This window comes from Triticum aestivum, chromosome 7A, assembly GCF_018294505.1.
Source record: "Triticum aestivum cultivar Chinese Spring chromosome 7A, IWGSC CS RefSeq v2.1, whole genome shotgun sequence".
NCBI lineage: Eukaryota > Viridiplantae > Streptophyta > Magnoliopsida > Poales > Poaceae > Triticum > Triticum aestivum.
In genome coordinates this window covers 43,329,771-43,355,650 of record NC_057812.1, presented here as the reverse complement: position 1 = coordinate 43,355,650, position 25,880 = coordinate 43,329,771, and positions in this window count along the sequence as shown.

Below are 25,880 nucleotides of genomic sequence, written 5' to 3'. Positions count from 1 at the left end.
CAGCGCTGTTGACTTGCTGACGCAAGCATGACGTAGAAATTGACTTTCTGGATTTTAAATAAATCAGGAAATTCCAGAAAATGCCCAAAACTTCTAAAAATCATAGAAAATAATCTATAACTCCAAATAAGATAAATTATATATGAAAAATTATCAGAAAAATCCAATCTATCCATTTATGCTAGTTTCATGCATGTTATAACACTTTAACCTTGCTGTTTAGGTGAAACAAGTTAATGCACTTATATGACTTCATAAAATGGGTTTGCATTTGAATCCTTGGTTCAAATGGACTCATTTCAATATGTTCTAGCTTGCATTAGCCCAAAACACATTCATATTGCCATGTCATAGCATGCATCATATTGTTGCATATCGTCATGTGTTGATTGTGTTCTTTCTCAGTTGCCGGTGTTTGTCCCCCCTCAGTAGACGTTGATCCAGCGATGAATTCGATGACACCGATGAAGAACTGTACTATCTTCAGAAGTGCCAGGCAAGAAAAACCCCCTTGATCATTCCGATACAATCCCACTCTCTCGCTCCTTCTCTCTTTTACTGCATTAGGACAACAGCGATTCAACTGTTACATGCTGCGGTAGTTGAACCCCTTTCCTCTGCATGACCTATCATTGCCATAGTAAATAGATGAAACCCACTAGCATGAGTAGGAGTTGTTTGAGCCCTGATGTGCCTACTCATTCATGCTTGTTTGTCATGCCTGCTACTGCTTAGAGTTGAGTCGGGTCCGATTCATCGGGGATGAATTGGAATATGGTGAACATGTCCTACTGTGTGTCAACACGATTTGGTAAAGGTAGCAGTGAGCGGCCATGTAGGAGTACATGGTGGGTTGTCTCATTGCAGCCGTCTTCAGGAACTGAGTTCTGTGTTTGTGATCCATGAACAGTTACTACCACACATTGGGTTCCGGTAACTCGGCCCCTCTCGGCTTATTAATCAACTCGAACTCTGTCCAGGAGTTGCAACTAGTTTCTGGTGTTTGTAGGTAGTGTTAGTAGTCTACCAAGTGGCACCCGGTACAGGTGGGCTTGGGACAGACTAGGCACAGTGACACGGTGTACCAAGTGGCACCCGGATGGTGGGCTTGGGAACCCTGCACACATCGTTTGGGGCCGTGAGCGACACCCCGGCCGGATCTCCTTGCGGATGAAACCCGAATAGGCGATAAACCTAGACTAGAGACTTGTTGGTTAGTCAGGTCGTGGCCGACACCCTCGCCCGGTTTTCACTTGAAGGTTGCCGAGGTACATGACGTGTACAGGGCGGTAAGTGGCGAGAGCGTGTGTGAAGAAGTACACCCCTGCAGGGTTATCATTATCTATTCGAATAGCCGGATTCCTCGGATATGGAAACTTGGACCCCTTGAATAGTTCATAGACAAGTGGAAGTGGATACTCTAAAATGCGCAAGATAAGCGTGAGTGCTATGGATGGCCTTCTCGTAGGGAGACGGGAGCGGATCCATAGTGGTGTATTGGTATGGTGAATTTGTGGACTCGTGTGCGCCACCTCAAAAGAGTTACTTGCAGTCGTAGTTCAGGATAGCCACCGAGTCAAAGCTGGCTTGCTGCAGTTAAAATCTACCACCCCTTTGTTGATACTGATGCATATGTAGATAGTTCTGATGTAAGTCTTGCTGGGTACAATTGTACTCACGTTTGCTTATTCTATGTTTTGCAGAGAGACGTCAGTCTCGCTAGTAGTTTCGTGTGGACTTCGACGTTTAGCTTGTTACCTCAGCTACGATCTTGTACCCTTGGGAGGGTCTTGTAGATAGTCAGGCTTTTGAGCCTTCTTCATTTATAGTTGTCTGTACTCAGACAAGTTAAGCTTCCGCATGTGCTTGTTGCTTGTATGCTTTGTATGTTGGGTCATGAGACCCCTGTTTGTAATTCTTGGCTCCTCGGAGCCTAATGAATAAATACTCTGAGTCGTAGAGTCTTGTTGTGATGCCATGTTGTGTTGCACATATTGAGCATATTGTGTGTATGATTGAAATGCTTGGTATGTCTGGGATCCAACAACCTAGTTGTTTATCCTTAATAGCCTCTCTTATGGGGAAATGTAGTCTTGTGCTTCCATGAGCTATAGTAGTCCACTACAGCCCGGTTCACCGGAGTCCTACTAGCCCAGCACTACTGCTCCGGAACATTTGACTGGCCGGCATGTGATTCACTTCGTTCCTGTGTCTGTCCCTTCGGGGAAATGTCATGCGGTGACATCTGGAGTCCTGTTAGCCCAGTGCTATAGCCCGAATTCGCACGCTGCTGACCGACATGCTCGATGTTGATTCATGTATGCCTGTCCCCATAAGTTAGTGCCACTTTGGGTTCACGACTAGTCATGTCAGCCCGGGTTCTCTATCATATGGATGCTAGCGACACTATCATATACGTGAGCCAAAAGGCGCAAACGGTCCCGGGCCATGGTAAGGCGACACCCGTGGGAATATTGTGCGTGAGGCCACAAAGTGATATGAGGTGTTACCGGCTAGATCGACGTGACTTGGAATCGGGGTCCTGACAGCTTTGGTATCAGAGCCTGACTGCCTGTAGGATTACCAAGCCAAACTGGTCGAACTCGTGTCTAGAAATGCTTTAGTTATGAAAGGGAATTGATTGTGGAAGGGAACGTAAGGCTCTTTTTACTTCTTATACCTTATGCCCTTCTGATCTGAGTCACCCTCTTCTTTTCTACGGGGATTAAGAACTAGGCTTTCTCTTCTATCTCTCAGGATGACGTGTTACTAAACCATAGTTGCCTAGGATTGTTGAGTTCAAGCCTCAGTTCAGTTCCTACTACTTCCTTATGTTCATAGCTGGCCTCAAAACCATGAGTTTGTGATGTTGAGTGGCTATGCCACCATTTTTGCAGGTTGTCTCAAATCTTTTGAGCAATTACAGCTGTTATGCTGTCCGAGTCATCCCAGGTTTCTAAATAGTCTGATGCAGTTGCAAATCCCTTCTTTCCGTTCCTGATGTCCCTTTGGGCCAGTTCAACCAAACTAATCGTTCTGTTGAGGTACTCCATTGCCTTGACATATATGTTGGAGCTATTACTATGACCATAGGTGTCTTAGAGGATCACCTAGTAATCCAGCCATGTTTTGTGTTCCAGTGTGATGATTCTGGCCATTCTTCTCGAAAGCATCCCATGATGTTATTAGTTAGTAGGTATTCTACTCCTGGGTTTTTGAACCCGAGATTCACCCTACTTACTTCATGTTGATAGTGTTTGCTCGTTCCTTTAGGTTATTAGTAACCTTTGCACTAGTCCTCGAGGTCCGTGGTATTTCCTTCTTCCAAATACCATGAACCATTATGGCAGAAGTTATTTGAACCAAAAGATCACAATCAAAGTACTCTTGAGGAGTTCTCCATTCATAATTGTGACTCTGCCAGTCCTACCTCTCTGCATGGGTTATCCGGAAGAAACATGTTGAACTTGGTTCACATACTAATCTATGCATCCACAACTCAGAAAGTTATATGTTCCTTGAGTTGACCCTCCTCGGCTGTATTCTGACCCTAGTCTATCAATTGATAGTTGGGAGTAATTGTGCATCCATGTTATCGATGCTTATTATTCTTGTGGTCCGTTAAGCATTCTATTTTAGAATGACTAGGAGAAACAAACTCCAGTACCTCATCCATATCCAGGATTGGGTCAAAGTAGTTGTGTTCTGCAGATCAAATGCCAATCCAACTTTTGCTCTGTTCTACCCTAGAGTATTACCCTCTTTATGTCAGGATTGTCATGAGAATTGTACCATCTCTCATGAATTCTTGATGCAGTGATACTTCTTGCCATCATTTTTCATTCCTCGGTCCCGTGTTGCCGCAACTGGAATACCGGCAAGTGAACCATGATGTGTGAAATCAATACTCCTAGCAACCGTGTTGCTTGGTAGTTAATGGACACTAATATCATTCTTAGCGTGTTGGTTATCGAAACACTATTCCAGGATTGATCATGCTACCTTGTTCTTATTTCTGGTGCACTCTTTGATCTTTGAGTTAGGATTGAATCCCTTGCTCTTTTGATCATATCGTCTTGTCTGAAAAGCAAGATTGTTCTCTAGCTTAGTAACATATTGGTGGTTCGTGATTTTTCGATTATCTTCTCGGAAGTATCACCAGGTTTCCCCCTGACCGTTTATGTTGAGCTCGCGACCAAGTTGGTTTTTTTATAAACCACCCTTCTCCAAGAACCTGTGTAGGATATCCCTGAGCTAGTTGGTTGAGCTAGAGAACAACTTGGAGAGTTGGAAGATGAAAGCTTGTCCCGCTTAGTTCATCTCCAAAGGGATATCCTTGTGTGTTGTGTGTGTGTTGAAGAAAGATGATATCTTCATCGATTGGTCCTCATGATCAGTTGTTGGATCTATTTGTCTTGTCAAAACTTTGACTTGAGTATGGGCTATCGTCAAGTCAAATCAGAATCAATGATGTTCGTAATGTTGTCTTACTCATGGTTCATCCCTCGAGCATACACCATTACATCTTTTGGTCTGACCAATGCTATCACCGTGTTCACATGATGGTGGAAGTCCAATGATATGGAAATTCTGATGAGTTGCTATTGAGCCCATCAAGAACATTTTGTCTCCCCATGATTCATGTTGAACATCAGCCTAGTGTTGAAAACTTGTGTAAGCATTTTCTACATGCCCCGTTCATGAAGTATATCTTTGGATGAAAGAAGTGACTTCCTCTCATTCATGTGCATTCGATGCAAGTTGCCGCCGTGAATTTGAGAGGGTTAGTTTTGCTTCCTCTGGAATCGTCCCAAGTCAGTCATGTATGTGCAAAGTATACTATGGTTTGGTAGATTAATTACCTCCACCCCATATGTATTCCCTAGCACCCCAAGCCACTGATTGATTTGTCAAGGAGAAGAAGTTCCTTCTTAAGAGCAAGACTTATACAAGGACTTCAATATCCTCGATGATGGTTCCCCACCTGAACTCGGTAGTGTTTTGTTGTAGGACTTCTACGTGATCATGCTTGTCTTGGACATCATGTTCACATATATGTAGCAGAATCAGCTCATGTTTGGGAGCTTGCTATCTTAGTTCATTCCTCAAGAATCTCGCAACGCCATCTCGTCGACTTGTGTTGCAAACTTTCTTTTCAGACATCTGAGTTTGAAGTACCCTATCACCAATCGGATCTGAATCTCAGGCATATATGATGGTTGGGACATTCCCAACATTTGCATTTTGTTCCCAGCTTGCATCTCAGTAGTTGTTGTTCAGGATCATCTTCAAAAGTGGACTTACCATGGGTCCCATCCATTTCCGATGATAAGCTAAAATCATCCATTGCGTTGTCTTCAACAAGGTAGTCCACATCATCCATCCTAGTCGGAGTATGCCATTCTTTCGAACCCCTTCCAACGATCGAATGTGATTACCTCAGGATGGTATAAAGAGTTTTGATGATCTTTGTATCAAAAGTAATTCTTTTTGCCACTTAAGGGAAATGCTCTATGAGTCACCTTTCCCTAAGGTGTCCCGTTATAGAATCATGGCAATTACCTCCTCGCTACTTTGAAACCATGCACCATCCTACTCCAGCGTGGAATTGTTGCCTACCAATTTGAACCCTTGTCATCTATTACCTCCCATCTCTCTCGATGTGTGTTTTGTGTCTCAGCTCGAGAGATGTTCCCACCTCTCACCCCATAAGTTGATCGTGAGTTGTTCGATCTTCGAGAAGATCGATTCCTATAGAGTTTCTTCTGTCGTCGTCGTGTTGGATGAAGATCCAGAAGGCAGACAAGATCAATTCGAAGCAATGAATCAACATCTTCGATGAGGGCAATCGGATCATGAAGATCGTGTTAGCTTTATGACCCCTTTGTCTTCTTACCTCACGTCTTGAATCTCGAGACGAGATTCTTGTTTAGTGGGGGTGAGTTGTCACAGTCCTAGCTTAGCCTTGCTTGTCCTTGCATGATCATCATATCATCATGTTTAATTTTCTCAGAAACTTGAAATGGGGATTGATCAAACCCTAGCACCAGATCAAATCAAATAGGTTCAACATAAAATCTTTTTCAACAAACACAAAATGCCCTTTGAAAATGTTTATGATTTATGATAAAGGTGAAAACCTCTGCCAAAATTGATGAGCATATCTCTTGGACATTTATGGATTTTTGAGTTAAATCATATAGTATTGAATTGGAGCATTAATTGTGTATAAATATTTTAAATGTTTCAAGACTTCTGAAAACAATTGGGGGCTGTTGGAAATAATTCAAATAGTGCCCACAATTTTTGTCAGGATTTTACAAAGTGAGTTAGTATTTTTACTAATTCAAAACAAAACAAAATAAATAGAAAACAGAAACAAATAAGAAAAGGAACCTACCCAGGCCACTTATGTGGCGGCCCACTGGCCGGCCCAGCCCACCTGGCGGCTTGCCAGTCATCTTCAACCTCTGCCAATAGGCAGAGGGAGAGACCTCGCACGCGGCCGAGCGCGCCACCTCCTGCTTCGCGCTGGCAATCCTTCCCCGAGTCCACCTGCACGCCCAGGAGATGAGGACAACCCCCTCTCACTTTCCCCTCCTTCCTCTGCCTCGTCCCCTTCCTCTGGCCTCTCTTCCTCGCGCCGCCGAGCACACCCGAGACCGCCGCTCGCCGTAGACATGGCCACCGGCCACCCCACTACCTGCCGATGAGACCTCGAGCTCCGCACCGTCTTCTTCTTCATCCATGCCGAGCCAAGCAACCGGGGAAGCACCACAACATCGTCCCCGACGTCTTCTTAAACCTCGGTGCCCGGAGATACTGGCGTCGATTCGTTGCCCACCGGCCGTCCCAGCGCCCGCCGACCCCTCCGGTAGCCTCTCTGTGAGCTTCCGCGTCGAACCCGTCTCCTCCCTCTCTCGTTTATGCTCGCTAGCTCCGATCCCCACCATGCCGTGAGCTCACCGCCGGCGTCCTCTTTGCTGCCGTCGCTTTAGTTCGCGGTAGTCGCACCCGAGCGCACGGTCGCGCTCCTGGTTACGCCAGGAAGCTGTAGACAATCCCAGTCGGGCTCCTCGTGCTCCGTAGCCCCATGCCTGTGCACCACCGAACTCCGGCCGCCGCCTCCATGGTCGTGGCCGTCGTTTCCGGCAACCCCGCGGCCTCCCGAGCAGCCAGCTAGATGCAGGCGTGTGCGGGCTATCTTCTGGTGGCCTTCGCGCGTCCACCCGCCGCCTATAGCGCAGCCCCGGCGAGCTTCCGCCGTAGCTTTGGTCGCCGCCGACGGAACACCGGCGAGAGCCGACGTGGCGCGGTCGTTAGCGCTAATCCCCCCTAATTACCCACCTCACTTCCACTGACTGTGGGCCCCAGTACCCACTAATCTTATAATTAGGCTAAACACACACCTGTTTAACTCTGTGACACTGACATGTGGACCCCACACGTCAGGGTTGACTCCAGTCAGCGCTGTTGACTTGCTGACGCAAGCATGACGCAGAAATTGACTTTCTGGATTTTAAATAAATCAGGAAATTCCAGAAAATGCCCAAAACTTCTAAAAATCATAGAAAATAATCTATAACTCCAAATAAGATAAATTATATATGAAAAATTATCAGAAAAATCCAATCTATCCATTTATGCTAGTTTCATGCATGTTATAACACTTTAACCTTGCTGTTTAGGTGAAACAAGTTAATGCACTTATATGACTTCATAAAATGGGTTTGCATTTGAATCCTTGTTCAAATGGACTCATTTCAATATGTTCTAGCTTGCATTAGCCCAAAACACATTCATATTGCCATGTCATAGCATGCATCATATTGTTGCATATCGTCATGTGTTGATTGTGTTCTTTCTCAGTTGCCGGTGTTTGTCCCCCCTCAGTAGACGTTGATCCAGCAATGAATTCGATGACACCGATGAAGAACTATACTATCTTCAGAAGTGCCAGGCAAGAAAAACCCCCTTGATCATTCCGATACAATCCCACTCTCTCGCTACTGCTCTCTTTTACTGCATTAGGACAACAGCGATTCAACTGTTACATGCTGCGATAGTTGAACCCCTTTCCTCTGCACGACCTATCATTGCCACAGTAAATAGATGAAACCCACTAGCATGAGTAGGAGTTGTTTGAGCCCTGATGTGCCTACTCATTCATGCTTGTTTGTCATGCCTGCTACTGCTTAGAGTTGAGTCGGGTCCGATTATCGGGGATGAATTGGAATGTGGTGAACATGTCCTACTGTGTGTGAGCTAAGTGCGTGAACACGATTTGGTAAAGGTAGCAGTGAGAGGCCATGTAGGAGTACATGGCGGGTTGTCTCATTGCAGCCGTCCTCAGGAACTGAGTTCTGTGTTTGTGATCCATGAACAGTTACTACCACACATTGGGTTCCGGTAACTCGGCCCCTCTCGGCTTATTAATCAACTCGAACTCTGTCCAGGAGTTGCAACTAGTTTCTGGTGTTTGTAGGTAGTGTTAGTAGTCTACCAAGTGGCACCCGGTACAGGTGGGCTTGGGACAAACTAGGCACAGTGGCTCGGTGTACCAAGTGGCACCCGGATGGTGGGCTTGGGAACCCTGCACACATCATTTGGGGCCGTGAGCGACACCCTGGCCGGATCTCCTTGCGGATGGAACCCGAATAGGCGATAAACCTGGACTAGAGACTTGTTGGTTAGTCAGGTCGTGGCCGACACCCTCGCCCAGTTTCCGCTTGAAGGTTGCCGAGGTACATGACGTGTACAGGGCGGTAAGTGGTGAGAGCGTGTGTGAAGAAGTACACCCTTGCAGGGTTATCATTATCTATTCGAATAGCCGGATTCCTCGGATATGGAAACTTGGACCCCTTGAATAGTTCATAGACAAGTGGAAGTGGATACTCTAAAATGCGCAAGATAAGCGTGAGTGCTATGGATGGCCTTCTCGTAGGGAGACGGGAGCGGATCCATAGTGGTGTATTGGTATGGTGAATTTGTGGACTCATGTGTGCCACCTCAAAAGAGTTACTTGCAGTCGTAGTTTAGGATAGCCACCGAGTCAAAGCTGGCTTGCTGCAGTTAAACTCCACCACCAATTTGTTGATACTGATGCATATGTAGATAGTTCTGATGTAAGTCTTGCTGGGTACATTTGTACTCACGTTTGCTTATTCTATGTTTTGCAGAGAGACGTCAGTCTCGCTAGTAGTTTCGTGTAGGCTTCGACGTTTAGCTTGTTACCTCAGCTACGATCTTGTACCCTTGGGGGGGTCTTGTAGATAGTCAGGCTTCTGAGCCTTCTTCATTTATAGTTGTCTGTACTCAGACAAGTTACGCTTCCGCATGTGCTTGTTGCTTGTATGCTCTGTATGTTGGGTCATGAGACCCCTGTTTGTAATTCTTGGCTCCTCGGAGCCTAATGAATAAATACTCTAAGTCGTAGAGTCTTCTTGTGATGCCATGTTGTATTGCACATATTGAGCATATTGTGTGTATGATTGAAATGCTTGGTATGTGTGGGATCCGACAACCTAGTTGTTTATCCTTAATAGCCTCTCTTATGAGGAAATGTAGTCTTGTGCTTCCATGAGCCATAGTAGTCCGCTACAGCCCGGTTCACCGGAGTCCTGCTAGCCCAGCACTACTGTTCCGGAACATTTGACTGGCTGGCATGTGATTCACTTCGTTCCTGTGTCTGTCCCTTCGGGGAAATGTCACGCGGTGACATCCGGAGTCCTGTTAGCCCAGTGCTACAGCCTGGATTCGCACGCTGCTGACCGACATGCTCGATGTTGATTCATGTATGCCTGTCCCCGTAAGTTAGTGCCACTTTGGGTTCACGACTAGTCATGTCGGCCCGGGTTCTCTGTCATATGGATGCTAGCGACACTATCATATACGTGAGCCAAAAGGCGCAAACGGTCCCGGGCCATGGTAAGGCGACACCCGTGGGAATACCGTGCGTGAGGCCGCAAAGTGGTATGAGGTGTTACCGGCTAGATCGATATGACTTGGAATCGGGGTCCTGACAGGTGGAGGCAGGGAGAGCCGCCGGACGAGGAGGAGGACACCCCGGTCTCCATGCGCCTCAGCGTCCAGGAGCTTCCCCGGCGGCCCCGGCGGCGTGAGAAGGATGGGGGAGCGGGGTACTCGAGGCGCGGCGTGTTGCCGCCCTCGATGTACTCAAGGACGGACTCCAACATGCGCCCGGGCACGCCCCACCACCGACGTCGGCCGGCGGCATTGAACCTGCCGGAGGGCAAGACGCCGTTGGTGGCCTCGAGCTGCTCGTCGTGCCGGCGGCGGAAGTACGGCTCCCAGATTGGGCTGTCCGGGACGTACCGGGGCCCCTCCCTCGCCGCACGCTGCAGGAACGAGCGGATGCGTGCGATCTCCGCACGCCGCGCCGCGTCGGTGGGTACCGGAGGCACCGGCACGCCGTCGGCGCTGATCCTCCACGCCCCGGGCACCCGCATGTCCGACGGGACCGGGTACTCGGCCTCGAAAAGGAGGCGAGCCTCGTCCTCGTGCAGATGATGGTGCCTGAATCCGTTCGCCGCCGCGCCGTCACCTGGGAAACGCTCGGCCATGCTTTGTCAACTGGTGACGGTGAGAGGAGGAAAGGGGGAGAAATGAGCGCGTCGTCGGTGGATGATCGGGGTGAGTCTCTCCGGCGCGCTTGCAGTCGGCTTTTATAGGCGGAGACGCCGCGTGGTAGGCTTGGCCAGCGCGCTACGCGTGGTGTGATTGCGTGGCGGCCGAGGGACACGTCGCCCAGCCTTCACTGCGTGAGGCATCAATGGAGGCTGGCTGGCGCGGCAGCGCGCGCCAACTTTGGCATTGATTCGCTGCGGGAAACGAGGTGATGAGGACGCACTAGTAGAAAATGGAGCTTTAAAACCGGTTCGTAAGGGCCTTTAGTGCCGGTTCCATAACCGACACTAATTGGTGGGCACTAAAGGCCCCCCCTTTAGTACCAGTTCGGCACGAACCGGCGCTAAAGTGCCACCACGTGGCGTGAGCTCGCGCCCTGGTATGGGGGACCTTTAGTACGGGTTGGTGCCAACCGGTACTAAATGTTTTTTTCAATTTTTTTTTGAAAATTTTGGATTTTTTTTATTTTTTCAATATTTTATTTTTCTGAATTATTTGGTGATTTAGTCTCTAATCACCTCTCTTAACTGCTCAAGTGTGGATGACTCATTCCAAATCATCTAACTTCCCGACCGGTCACCCATCCCTCTCACTACTCCAGCCCGAGCACGCTTAACTTTCGGGTTCTATTCTCCTTCGTTTCCAAGTCTGCACTTGTTGTTTTCCTGACAATAGTAAGATGCTAATCCTATTAACCCTTAGGAGTTTAGCTTGAGCATGAAGTCACACATTTCACTGTTTGAGTTTGAAATTATTATTCTAAAAAACAGTAATTATTTAGTAACACTAATATTTCTTGAATAAGTTTAACCATAGTTTGACCATAGTTTGACCAGATTTGACCAAAATTCAAAAAATTGAAATAATTATTTAGTAACACTAATATTCTTGAATAATTATGTAGTAACATTAATACTTCTTGAATAAGTAGTTTGACCAGATTTAACAATTTTTTTTAAAAAAACTTAAATTTGACCATATCTTTTTTTCCTTATGGAATTTGAGGATTCTAAAAAATTGCAAACAGGCCGTAGGCAGTCTCCATCAGATGCGGATTTTTATGCTGAATTTTTTGATATATTATATGTTTTTTTCTGACATCGTATGCAAAAGTTATAGCCGTTTTACATTTTCCCTACACTTTTTGCAAAACATGTCCAAATTTAAGTTTTCAAATTTTCCTAACTAGTAGATGTAGTAATATAACTACCTCTCGAAGGATTTTATTTTTTGAAGTTTTTATCATTTTCTTTTGATTTTTTTAGAACTGAAATGGCGACACACGGGGGGGGGGGGGGTAAAGTTATAGCCGTTTTACTAAAGGGGTCTGACCTATAGTACCGGTTTGTGGCACAAACCGGTACTAAAGGTTAGCCCTTTAGTACCGGTTTGTGACACGAACCGGTACTAAAGGTGATCGTGGGGCCCCGGCCTGACGCCAGCCTGCCATCACCCCTTTAGTACCAGTTCGTGGCACGAACCGGTACTAAAGGTTCAACACGAACCGACATTAATGCATAGCCGTTCGAATCGGCACTAATGGTACCATTAGTGCCGGCTCAAATTCAAACCGGCACTAATGTGCTTCACGTTTGACCCTTTTTCTACTAGTGACGACGAAGGGGCGAGAAGAGAGTAGAGTCGCTGACGCGGCGGACCCGCGGCTCTTCGCGCCAAAAACGATTCGCCCGGCGCTCCCGAGCGACCCCCAGCGCGCCGGGTTCGGGTTGGGTCCACCGGCGCCAATTTCGGCCAGAGCCGGCGAAAACTGGGCTCTTGGGGGCACGACTGGGCCGATTTTTTGGCGCCAGCGGACGAAAAAACGCCTGGGGGGGGGCCTTCTTGGGGGCGCGGCTGGAGATGCCCTAAGACTCCATTCTCCGGAACAATGGAGCAAGCAACAGATTTGTTGGAAATCATACATACTGATGTATGTGGTCCGATGAATATTGAGGCTCGCGGCAGGTATCATTATTTTCTGATCTTCACAGATGATTTGAGCAGATATGAGTATATCTACTTAATGAAACACAAATCTGAAACATTTGAAAAGTTCGAAGAATTTCATAGTGAAGTGGAGAATCATCGTAACAAAAATAAAAGTTTCTACGATATGATCGCAGAAGGAAAATATTTGAGTTACGAGTTTGGCCTTCAGTTAAAACATTGTGAAATAGTTTCACTACTCACGCCACCTGGAACACCACAGTGTAATGGTGTGTTTGAACGTCGTAACTGTACTTTATTAGATATGGTGCGATCTATGATGTCTCTTACTGATTTACCACTATCGATTTGGGGTTATGCATTAGAGACAGCTACATTCACGTTAAATAGGGCACCATCTAAATCCGTTGAGACGACACCGTATGAACTATGGTTTGGCAAGAAACCTAAGTTGTCGTTTCTTAAAGTTTGAGGTTGCATTGCTTATGTGAAAAAGTTTCAACCTGATAAGTTCAAACCCAAATCAGAGAAGTGCGTCTTCATAGGATACCCAAAATAAAATGTTGGGTACACCTTCTATCACAGATCCGAAGGCAAGATATTCATAGCTGAGAATGGATCCTTTCTAGAGAAGGAGTTTCTCTCGAAAGAAGTGAGTGGGAGGAAAGTAGAACTTGATGAGGTAACTGTACCTGCTCCCTTATTGGAAAAGTAGTTCATCATAGAAATCTGTTCCTGTGACTACTATACCAATTAGTGAGGAAGCTAATGATGATGATCATGTAACTTCAGATCAAGTTACTACCGAAACCTCGTAGGTAAACCAGAGTGAGATTCGCACCAGAGTGGTATGATAATCCTGTTCTAGAGGTCATGTTACTTGACCATGACGAGCCTACGAACTATGAGGAAGCAATGATGAGCCCAGATTCCGCTAAATGGCTTGAGGCCATGAAATCTGAGATGAGATCCATGTATGAGAACAAAGTATGGACTTTGATTGACTTGCCCAATGATCGGCGAGCCATTGAGATTAAACGGGTCTTCAAGAGGAAGACGGACACTGATATTAGTGTTACTATCTACAAAGCTAGAATTGTCGCAAAAAGGTTTTCGACAAGTTCAAGGTGTTGACTACAATGAGAGTTTCTCACTCGTATCTATACTTAAGTCTGTCCGAATCATGTTAGGAATTGCCACATTTTATGAAATCTGGCAAATGGATAAACAAAACTGCATTCCTTAATGGATTTATTAAATAAGAGTTGTATATGATGCAACCAGAAGGTTTTGTCAATCCTAAAGGTACTAACAAAATATGCGAGCTCCAACGATCCATCTATGGACGGGTGCAAGCATCTCGGAGTTGGAATATACGCTTTGATAAGTTGATCAAAGCATATAGTTCTATATAGACTTGCAGTGAAGTCTGTATTTACAAGAAAGTGAGTGGGAGCACTACAACATTTCTGATAAGTATATGTGAATGACATATTGTTGATCGGAGATAATGTAGAATTATTCTGCAAAGCATAAAGGAATGTTTGAAAGGAGTTTTTCAAAGAAAGACCTCGGTGAAGCTGCTTACATATTGAGCATCAAGATCTATAGAGATAGATCAAGACACTTGATAAGTTTTTCAATGAGTACATACCTTGACAAGATTTTGAAGTAGTTCAAAATGGAACAGTCAAAGAAGGAGTTCTTGCCTGTGTTACAAGGTGTGAAGTTGAGTAAGACTCAAAACCCGACCACGGCAGAAAATAGAGAGAAAATGAAAGTCATTCCCTATGCCTCAGCCATAGGTTCTATAAAGTATGCCATGCTGTGTACCAGACCTATTGTATACCCTGCCCTCAGTTTGGCAAGGGAGTACAATAGTGATCTAAGAGTAGATCACTAGACAGCGGTCAAAATTATCCTTAGTGGAATAAGGATATGTTTCTCGATTATGGAGGTGACAAAAAGGTTCGTCGTAAAGGGTTACGTCAATGCAAATTTTGACACTGATCCAGATGACTCTAAATCTCAATTTGGATACATATTGAAAGTGGGAGCAATTAGCTAGAGTAGCTCCGTGCAGAGCATTGTTGACATAGAAATTTGCAAAATACTTACGGATCTGAATGTGGCAGGCCCGTTGACTAAACTTCTCTCACAAGCAAAACATGATCACACCTTAGTACTCTTTGGGTGTTAATCACATAGCGATGTGAACTAGATTATTGACTCTAGTAAACCCTTTGGGTGTTGGTCACATGTCGATGTGAACTATGGGTGTTAATCACATGGTGATGTGAACTATTGGTATTAAATCACATGGCGATGTGAACTAGATTATTGACTCTAGTGCAAGTGGGAGACTGAAGGAAATATGCCCTAGAGGCAATAATAAAGTTATTATTTATTTCCTTATATCATGATAAATGTTTAATATTCATGCTAGAATTGTATTAACCGGAAACATAATACATGTGTGAATACATAGACAAACAGAGTGTCACTAGTATGCCTCTACTTGACTAGCTCGTTGATCAAAGATGGTTATGTTTCCTAACCATAGACATGAGTTGTCATTTGATTAACGGGATCACATCATTAGGACAATGATGTGATTGTCTTGACCCATTCCGTTAGCATAGCACTTGATCGTTTAGTTTGTTGCTATTGCTTTCTTCATGACTTATACATGTTCCTATGACTATGAGATTATGCAACTCCCGTTTACCGGAGGAACACTTTGTGTGCTACCAAACGTCACAACGTAACTGGGTGATTATAAATGTGCTCTATAGGTGTCTCCAAAGGTACTTGTTGGGTTGGCGTATTTCGAGATTAGGATTTGTCACTCCGATTGTCGGAGAGGTATCTCTGGGCCCTCTCGGTAATGCACATCACTTAAGCCTTGCAAGCATTGCAACTAATGAGTTAGTTGCAGGATGATGTATTACGGAACGAGTAAAGAGACTTGCCGGTAACGATATTGAACTATGTATTGAGATACCGACGATCAAATATCGGGCAAGTAACATACCGATGACAAAGGGAACAGCGTATGTTGTTATGCGGTCTGACCGATAAAGATCTTCATAGAATATGTGGGAGCCAATATGAGCATCCAGGTTCCGCTATTGGTTATTGACCGAAGACGTGTCTCGGTTATGTCTACATTGTTCTCGAACCCGTAGGGTCCACATGCTTAAGGTTTCGATGATAGTTATATTATGAGTTTATGAGTTTTGATGTACCGAAGGAGTTCGGAGTCCCGGATGAGATCGGGGACATGACGAGGAGTCTCGAAATGGTCGAGATGTAAAGATCGATATATTGGACGACTATATTCGGACATCGGAAAGGTTCCGAGTGATTCGGGTATTTTTCGGAGTACCGGAGAGTTACGGGAATTCGCTGGGGAGTATATGGGCCTTATTGGGCCATACGGGAATAGAGGAGAGAGGCCAAAAGGAAGGAGGCGCGCGCCCCCCCCCCTCTGGTCCGAATTGGACAAGGGGTGCAACCCACTTTTCCTTGTTCCTCCCCCCCCCTCTTTCCTTCTCTCCTACTCCAACAAGGGAAGAAGGAGTCCTACTTCCGGTGGGAGTAGGACTCCCCCCTTGGCGCGCCCTCCTCCTAGGCCGGCCGCGTCCCTCCCTTGCTCTTTTATATACGGGGGCAGGGGGCATCCCATAGACACAACAGTTGATCATTGATCTCTTAGCCGTGTGCGGTGCCCCCCTCTATCATAGTCCTCGATAATATTGTAGTGGTGCTTAGGCGAAGCCCTGCAACAGTAGAACATCAAGATCGTCACCACGCCGTCGTGCTGACGGAATTCTTCCCCGACATTCTGCTGGATTGGAGTCCGGGGATCGTCATCGAGCTGAACGTGTGCTAGAACTCGGAGGTGCCGTAGTTTCGGTGCTTGATCGGTCGGGCCGTGAAGACGTACGACTACATCAACCGCGTTGTGCTAACGCTTCCGCTTTCGGTCTACGAGGGTACGTGGACAACACTCTCCCCTCCCGTTGCTATGCATCACCATGATCTTGCGTGTGCGTAGGAATGTTTTTAAAATTACTACGTTCCCCAACAGTTTATCTGTCCTGATGATGAATTCATCTGTGTGTAGATAAGGCCGCCACTGTTCCACGGCCATGAGGATGGCAAGGCACTCTTTTTTCATACGTGGATAGTCCACAGTGCTTTGGTGCTAATGGCTTGCTCATATAGGCTATTGGGTGACCACCTTGCTGAAGTACGGCTCCCACTCCATAATCATAAGCATCAGTATCGATCACAAAGGTTTTGGAGAAATTTGGGAGCTGGAGTACTGGTGCTGACATTAAACCCTGTTTGAGCAACTCGAACGCCTTATGTGTTTCATCAGTCCAGACAAATAGATGGCTTTTCTTCAGCAAATTAAACAGTGGTCGAGCGATGATCCCAAAATGCTTGACAAATTTGCAATAATAACCTGCCAGCCCCAGAAAACTGCGTACCTCTTTCACATTTAGAGGAGTTGGCCAGCGTCAGATTGTGTCAATTTTACTAGGATCTGTGGAAATTCCATCTGCCAAGCTTGCCAAGCTTTTGTGGCGAACAATACATGACTGTTTAACGTACCTCCACCTACTAGTACATAAAATTTGTTTGATTAGGCAGGGTGGAGCCGTGGCAAGCATCCGCGCGTGTGGGAGTTTGTGCATTACTTTAGGCAATTTGAAATTGTCGGAACGACTGTTTGTTTAACAGAACAAAAAAAATCAACTTTTTCAGGTTATCTATAGAGCATCTGGACACCCATGCGAAAGTGAGGGAGGTTATGGACTATGGGTCCAATCGATGGGAGACGGTAGCACGTGCTACGTAAAACCGGTTTGGGTGGTGGTTCAATAATATAGTATGTGTGTACGCACGATGTCATATGTTTGCCCATTGTGGCATTTCGTCCTGTAAAGTTTTTATTTCTCTTTTTCTGGAGATGATCTTGGCACTTCAATACCTCGTTCTCTTTTACAAATGGTTATGTGCATCGCTTGATGCAAAGGACGGATGTAATCCTCCTTTTCGAAAAGAAACAAAAAATATGCAGTGCTCCTGGAGAACGTATACGACCATGAAACATGGAGTCATGTGAATATTGTATCTTCCATACGCATATATGTTTGCCTCAACTTGGCTTGATGGATGAACTATGTTATTCCAAGATGTTCATGAACATGCAAAACAACACATATTGAGAAGTTTAATTTTGTTAAAACATACCTGTATGGCAATTCTGATTATCGATTGGCTTGTTTTGCTCTATGAAATGGTGTATCATTCGGTTTTCCTGTCTTATACTCTTTCCTTTTCTAAATAAAAGTATTTTTTTAAAATTTTAATATAAACTACATACGGATGTATATAGACATATTTTAGAGCGTAGATTTACTTATTTTATTCCATATGTAGTCCATATTGAAATCTCTAAAAGGACTTACATTTTGGTACGGAGGGAGTGCATGTTATCTTAGAATATGTTTTTCCCATTGCTTCACTTCAGGCCCTACTAGGTACGTTTCACTTCAGGTGGTAGCGTTGTGTCTTGAGCATAACTTTATCTAATATTTAAGCTAATAAGAACGAAAATGTTAACGCCCACATGTATAGGCGTTAGCCAACTCGTCCACACGTCTTCATTATCGTCCAGTAACTTTTGCACGAATCTTGACATGAATTAGCTGATTTTGTATGCCACGTAGGACAACTCGCGTGTGTGGTGTGTGAGAGAGGTCGCCCACGCATCCGTTTTACCACACGAAGGGGTCGGTGTGTGGGCGTTTAGCAGTTCGGCCACACACCAGTTTTTCATTCACGCACAAGGGCTGGTGTGTGGGCGTTTGCCATCTCGCCCACACACCCGCCTCCTCTCCCACACCCAAACTGCCAGTTGCCATGCATTTTGCAGTGTACATGGCAACTGCCCTAGTATGATTGCAAGCAGATGGCAACTCTCTCTTTTTTTACCCGAACATGTCAGTTGCCATATGTTTTGCATGGTACATGGCAAACTGCCCTAGCGTGCACGTAAGCAGATGTCAACTCTTTCTTTTTAAATGGCAACTGCCCTAGTGTGCTTGTGAGCACATGGCAACTCTCTCTTTTACCCGAACATGTTTTTTTCTATGCCTTTTTTATAGCGCTACATGGCAACTGCCTAGTGTTAGTAGGTGGCAACTCCTAAAGTTTTAAAATCATGGCAACTGCAGTAGACCAGACCACACATGGCAATAGCTGTAGTTGTCCAAAAAATGGCAATCTGGAACTTTGACTTGAGATGGCAACTGCAGTTGAGCAAACATGGCAACTGTAGTTGTCCGACATGGCAACCGTAGTTCAGCGACATGACAACTGCAGTTAAAAGAACATGGACGAGGGTCCGGCCCATGGCAACTGCGGGGCGCACGGTAAAGTGTCACGTGGGACGTGCGGGACCACGAGGTACGAGGCCTGATGTACCGGGCGTGTGGGCGTTATCTATTTCGCCCACACGCACACGTGTAAGAGGGACCGGGAGGGAAAAAAGAGGCGTGTGGGCGCTAATTGTTTTGCCGACACACCGACGTGTGGGTTGGTCCTCTTAGGCACCACACAGAACGTGTGGGCAGATTTCTTAACGCCCACACGTGTGGCAGTTATCGACGTCCAATAAGAATACCATTGGATGAGTTACTCTGTAAACCTCTTTAAAATAACATTGTTTTTCTTTTACTGCAGAATTAACCTAGTTCCGTGATAGGAGAGGAAACTGATTCCCTTCCAAAGAATAAGGACTCCATGGTGCATTCAAACCAGGTGTTCAAACAAATACCAGGAGAGCACTAAAAGAATTGGTACAAGCACCACTTGGCAGAAAGATGGACTGAGCCGATTCCAAACAATAGAGCTCAACATTTCAAAATTAGAGTATTCAGTTCATCGATAGTAGAATGTTCCATTTTAAAACGAAATCTTTAATAGTATTTACTAACGTGCATGGATAAGTAGTGTTGTAATTTTTAGAGTGATCATATAGACCCGAATATGTTGAGAACTTAAAGCTAGCTGTAGGTATGAAATTTGAGAGCATGGAAGCATTTATCAAAACAAGTAGTACGAAAATATATTTTATAAAGAATCTCATGAGAATATATTTCATAAAGAATCTCATGAGAGTAATATGGTGTTCTAGGTGTTACTATAATTTTCTTATAGGAGCGAGTAGATCTTGGCATATTTTCCTATAGAGTTTGTCAAACTTAACTAAGTTTGGACTTAGGAAAAACCTAGAAATTTTAATTATTTTGGAATGAAGGGTGTAAGTTAATTATCAATCAGCTGACCTCTAGTATGCACTCATGTTGGCCTCGGGCACGGCGTGCTCTTGCGAGACCAATATGTGAGGAGGAAACCTAATTTCTAGATTAATTATTATGCACTAACCAGTTCCATTCAAAGCACGTTCATCTGCCAACTAATTAAACGGGTGCTAAGATAGAACAGATCATTGATGAATGTGCCTTGCCGGTCCATGCTTTTTTCTGCTCTCCTACTGGCTGGATCCCGGTAGGCACTCTTGCACGTGAATCATTCAAGATCCCACTGCCATGCGTCAACAAGATGCCTGCTGGCAGCCAAACATAGTGCGAAGATTAGCTTCTAAGAGTTGGAGAGCACGAGCTGGCGCCATCTGTCTTTGCCAATAAACTACTCCAGTGCAGGAATCTACATTCACAGGGATGTTGGTCTTCGAGGATGCAGGCTAAAGACTGACCACATTCTCTACAAGTTAGCATATACCTTCTCAACAATGATCTGTATAGAGACCGAGCACACCCTGGCTAGGTCGAGGAGCAGCCGGACAGGTGGGTACGATCGTAGTTGTATAGAGAAATGGACATCTCTTTCCCGAAGGTCACCTATTCCTAGATGTAGTATCTCCTAAGGCTAGCATGTGACCTAGTACTGTTTTTTGTTTCATAAAAAAGTTTCCCCCAACTGGTAGCTTATGGAGCTTGCGTCTCTTTCACTGAATATTGAACAACATTATATATGCATCGATTATTTATACCTTGTTGAGTATGTACTCCTACTATTTTACACTGATTTTATGGTGGTAAGTAGTACATTTATTAGTACGTCAGGGACATTTTGTGTGTTAGGACTTATGAATGGTTGGTATTGGTTTGAGAATTGATTTGGGGGGGGGGGGGGGGGGGGGGGGGGGGAGTCTTGCGTAAGTTGTGCAAAAGAACTAATTTCTTCTCTCATTTTTTCGATAAAGGATGGGCTTCATTGACTCAAAATGAAGCATCAAGAGGATACGAACACAATGAGCACACACCTGGCCTCCGCATAGTTAGGATGCACACAACCAACATCAATACACACATAAAATACGTCGACAAATAGCAAAGTCATATAAGACCAAAACTATACTTAGGCGAGGAAAACCAAACGATCTGATCCGCGATCGACAAACTATAGCAATGGCCATATTTGCACCAATCATCTTATGAAACCATATAGAGAACGCCTTCAGAAAGGGAGCGGCGCTCAAGCGCTGCCGTCACCTGATCCGACCACAAGGCCAGAATCTAGGTTTTCACCTTCAAGACTCAGTCCGAGCACATCCGAGCAATGCCTTCAACAAGGTAACGACATAGAAACATCATCATTGCCAGGTATATCCAAGATGAAAGACATAGGTTTTCACCCCGGAACTCGAGACCGAGTGCTCATGTAGCACCAATATCGCCATCAATTATTTGTTGTCACCACCACTTTTCCGCAATCCTGGCAGTTCCGCTGCAGAACCATCCCTCCAAGTCATCGACCATAGTTTGCATCTCTCCGCTGAAGTCAGCCGCCGGATGTGCCTTTCGGTGGCCACGGTAATCCGCGGCGAGTCTGCCACTTAGGCTGGAGACCGATGACGAAGCACACCTCCCCGGACTACCACCCCGTTGAGGAGAGCCCGCTCAGACCCATCGGCCTAAAAGAGACCGACACAGCCGGAACCGAAGCACAAAAGATGGATCAACATCACCCGTGCAAAGCACAACTTCTGCTAGCTTGCAGATCGGTACCATGGACCTCCACTGCCGCGGTTTAGTCGTCGTTGGGTCAGCAGCCGTGGGAGTATCAGATCTGGGCAGAGAATGATGGGAGATGTAGCATGCAATTTAAAAATAATTCCTACGCTCACACAAAATCTATCTAGGAGATGCATAGCAACGAGGGGGAGAGTCTGTCTACGTACCCTCGTAAACCGAAAGCGGAAGCGTTTGACAATGCGGTTGATGCAGTCAAACTTCTTCTAACTCTGATCGATCAAGTACCGAACGTATGGCACCTCCGAGTTCTGCACACGTTCAGCACGGATGACGTCCCTCGCCTTCTTGATCCAGCAAGGTGTCGAGGAAGTAGATGAGTTCCTTCAACACGACGGCGTGGTGACGGTGATGGTGAAGCGATCCACGTAGGGCTTCGCCTAAGCACCACGAGAATATGACCGGGTGTGTAAACTGTGGAGGTGGACGCCGCACACGGCTAACAATTGATGTTGTGTGTGTTCTAGGCACCCCGTTCCCACATATATATAGGTGGGAGGGGAGGAGAGGCAGCCATGGGTGTCCTAGGGTTGGTCGTCGCCATCTAGGGACCCTGCCTTGCCCTGCGCCCCTCCCCCTTCCATGTATGCATGAAGGGGAAGGAAAGAGGGGGGGGGGGGGGGGGGGAGGAAGTGGGAAACCTAATCCATACTTTCCTTTCCCTTCCCCCCTTTCCTTCTCCTCCTCCTCCTATAGCCTTATAGGGCGCACTAGCCCCTTGTGGGCTGGTGTGTTCCTTCACAAGGCCCATATGGCCCATAGGATTGCCAGGGGTACCCAAAACACCTTTCGGTGACCCGATAAGTATCGATACCCTCCGGAACACTTCCGGTGTCTGAATACCATTGTCCTATATATCAATCTTTATCTCTCGACCATTTCGTGACTCCTCGTCATGTCCGTGATCTCATCCGGGACTCCGAACAACATTCGGTCACCAAATCACAAATCTCAATATTGTCCAAAATGTTTGAATTTAAATGTCTAACAGATGTCAAATAGCGCTCTTATGCCAGACAAACAAAAGACATCCCCAAACATGGTGGTAAAGCACTTGTCGTAGTTCCTCGGATCAAATTTCATTTTTGCCAACTAACTTTTTAAAGAGTTTTCATGTTTAGAAAAAAATATTGAAGCATGGATGGGGAGTGGTGGCTGAAATCAGCGAGCTTTCGAAGGAAGGAAAGACAGGCTAACAGCTTGATCAGGGACTACGTTGATTAAACATAGGCTTAAAACATTTTATTTTGATGGCAAAAGAAATTTGAATTCAAACTTCATTTGAAAATTTTAGGCGAAAAATATACGAAAATTCCAAGTTTTTCCGAAAAAAACGGGTTTCTCGGTCCCTACCAAAAAAAAACAATATCAAGAAAAAAAATCCTTGATTTGGCGGCAGAGGATGGGTCGTCAACCTCGTGGGTTCAGCTGGAGAGGTGGAAACCCGTCCGCCACATTCCGTGATGATTTTCCCATCTCTTCTAGGGCGGGCACGCTGGACTTGGCGCTAATCGGCTGGATTTAGTTTCCCCTGGCTGACAATGGTGGAGGGATGCACATCCTACAACTCCCTCTAGAGTATTTGCTGTGCTGGTCGTCCCATTCACCCGCGAGAGAGAAGGGTTGCGCCACCACGGCGGCACTGACCGTTGTTCAACAAAGTCCACCCCCCTGCTACGTGGCATCACAGACCCCGTTTGGCAGTTGCTCTATTAAGTATACTGCTGGATGCGCTCCCGATGTCTTAATGGAGGGTGCTGATGATGGGTCGTTGGACAAGGCTCCATCCCGGATAGCTAGCTCTTGTCTCACTTCTTGTCTATTGAAATGATAAGTTGGAAATGGGTGTTTCTCGAGTATATATAGAGCGAATTTGATGCCAAACGTAGGTATACCCAAGTGAAGACGTATATATATTTACAAGCACGGTGGACGGTTGCTGGATGAATACTATGACTACAGTTTGTGTGCGTCATTGCCTTGGGTTAACCCCCTTTTCGGAAAAATCATTATGATTATGCATTGATTCATGTGTCAAATGTTTCAATGAAGACTTCTAGGGCTTGCATACATGCGCGCGCGCATGTGGGCATGTTATTATATGGAAAGCTAAACCCAAAGACTGGTTGATACCGTGTTGTACCTCCTACACTACGATGCATCTTTATCTCACCTGAGACTGAATAGCAAATATGGTCAGCATTGAGCACCATAAGAAGCAATCATATATGAATACATACATACTCTACGACCGATACATAAAAATTTATCACACTCTTCCCTAAATTAGTTAATTTACTCGGATCAATAGCGAAAACGCAAAATGGTGCCTGAGCCCAAACACCTCTCCATATGCTGGTTGATTATTTGTCTTGGGATTTGTGTTCACCATCGTATTCTCAAACGTATATAGTAGCATCTTTCTTTTTTTATCATATCATTGTGGCCCATGCGTGGAGGTGTATCTTTCTGGTGACGGGGTTCCTAGGGGCAAACCCTATTCCGCGCTTAATGCGCCAGTTACACACCCTAAAGAACTGTGGGTGTGCACGCTAGCGGCTCGAACCGGTGACCTCCTACTTCGACCTTGGTTGCACTAACCACCCCACCACCAATCCTCACGTGACTACTTCAATCCTTTCCTTCCTTCTTTATTCTTTATTCTTTTTTCTTTTTTCTAATCCCTTTTCCCCTTTTCTTTATTCCTTTTCCTTGGTTCGATGAACTGTTTTCAAATTTGTTATTTTTTCTTCAAAATTGCTGATTATTTTTTAAATTCAGTGAACTATTTTAAAATTTGATGAATTTTTTTCAAATTCGACGAACCTTCTTTCAAATTCAATGAATTTTTTTTCAAATTCTGTGAACCTTTTTAAAGTTTGTGAACTTTTTATAAGTTTAATGAACTTTTTCTCAAATTCGATGACCTTCTTTCAAATTTGACGAACTTGTCATTCTTTATGATTTTTTGTTCAAAATTGATGAACTCTTTTTTCAAGTTTGTGGCTTGCCAATCACTACGCATGGAACAAGCCAAAAAAAGGTGGACGAGTCGATTTAGTGCGTGAGCTCAAATGCTTCCGAAATTGCTGCGGTCCAGTGTAGTCTCGGGATGTGAACAATTCGGCCTGACAGGGACGCGAGTAAATCCCGTAATCCGGCATACGGGTCAAATATAATACAGAACAACGGCCCAGATATGGTCCCAATTCGTATGGGTGGCAGTCGCGAGTAATGTGGCCTTTCAGATACGTGGAGCAGGACGTTGAAATAATTTGGTTTGCAATGCTACATATAGTATGCACATAATACCTGCTTTTTAGCCTAGGAGTTACTGATTTTTTTTTGGTTGAGGACGCACCTTGAAAATGGTAAAAGCGGAGTAGCTAAAATCTAGACGCTTGTTTATGTGTGATTCATTGGCATATTTCCTTGAGCATGGATATTAAACCCCATGTTTAGCTCTTGAGTTAGTTAATTTTTTGTTCTTTACGCACCAATATAACTAAAAAAATCGAGCTGATTGCTGATGCTTTTTATATGTGATTCATTGTCATATCAACGCTAGTCATGAAGACGAAATTTTCAAAAATGTTTTTACTACAGTAGCAATTTTCAAAAATGTTTTTACTACGCTAGTCATGAAGAAGAGCCGCGACAAAATCGGATGCGGATTTTTGTGCTGAAGATTTTGATATATTATACGGGTTTTTTTTACATCGTATGCAAAAGTTATAGCCGTTTTACTTTTTCATGACACCTTTTTGCAAAACATATCCAAATTTAAGTTTTTTAATTTTCCTAACTAGTAGATGTAGTAATATAACTACATCTCGAAGAATTTTATTTTTTGAAGTTTTTATCATTTTCTTTTGCTTTTTACAAAACTGAAAAGGCGATCCACAGGGAGGGGGGCGTAGAGTTTGAAAATGGGACCTTTAGTCCCGGTTTGAGATACGAACCGGGACTAAAGGGCATCGCACCCTTTAGTCCCGGTTCGTGTCTCAAACCGGGAGTAAAGGGCTCATTTTAACCGGGACTAATGCCTTTAGCCGCACGAACCGGGACCAATGCTCACATTAGTCCCGGTTCGTGACTGAACCGGGACTAATGGGCTTATCTGGCCCGGACAAAAGCTCTGTTTTCTACTAG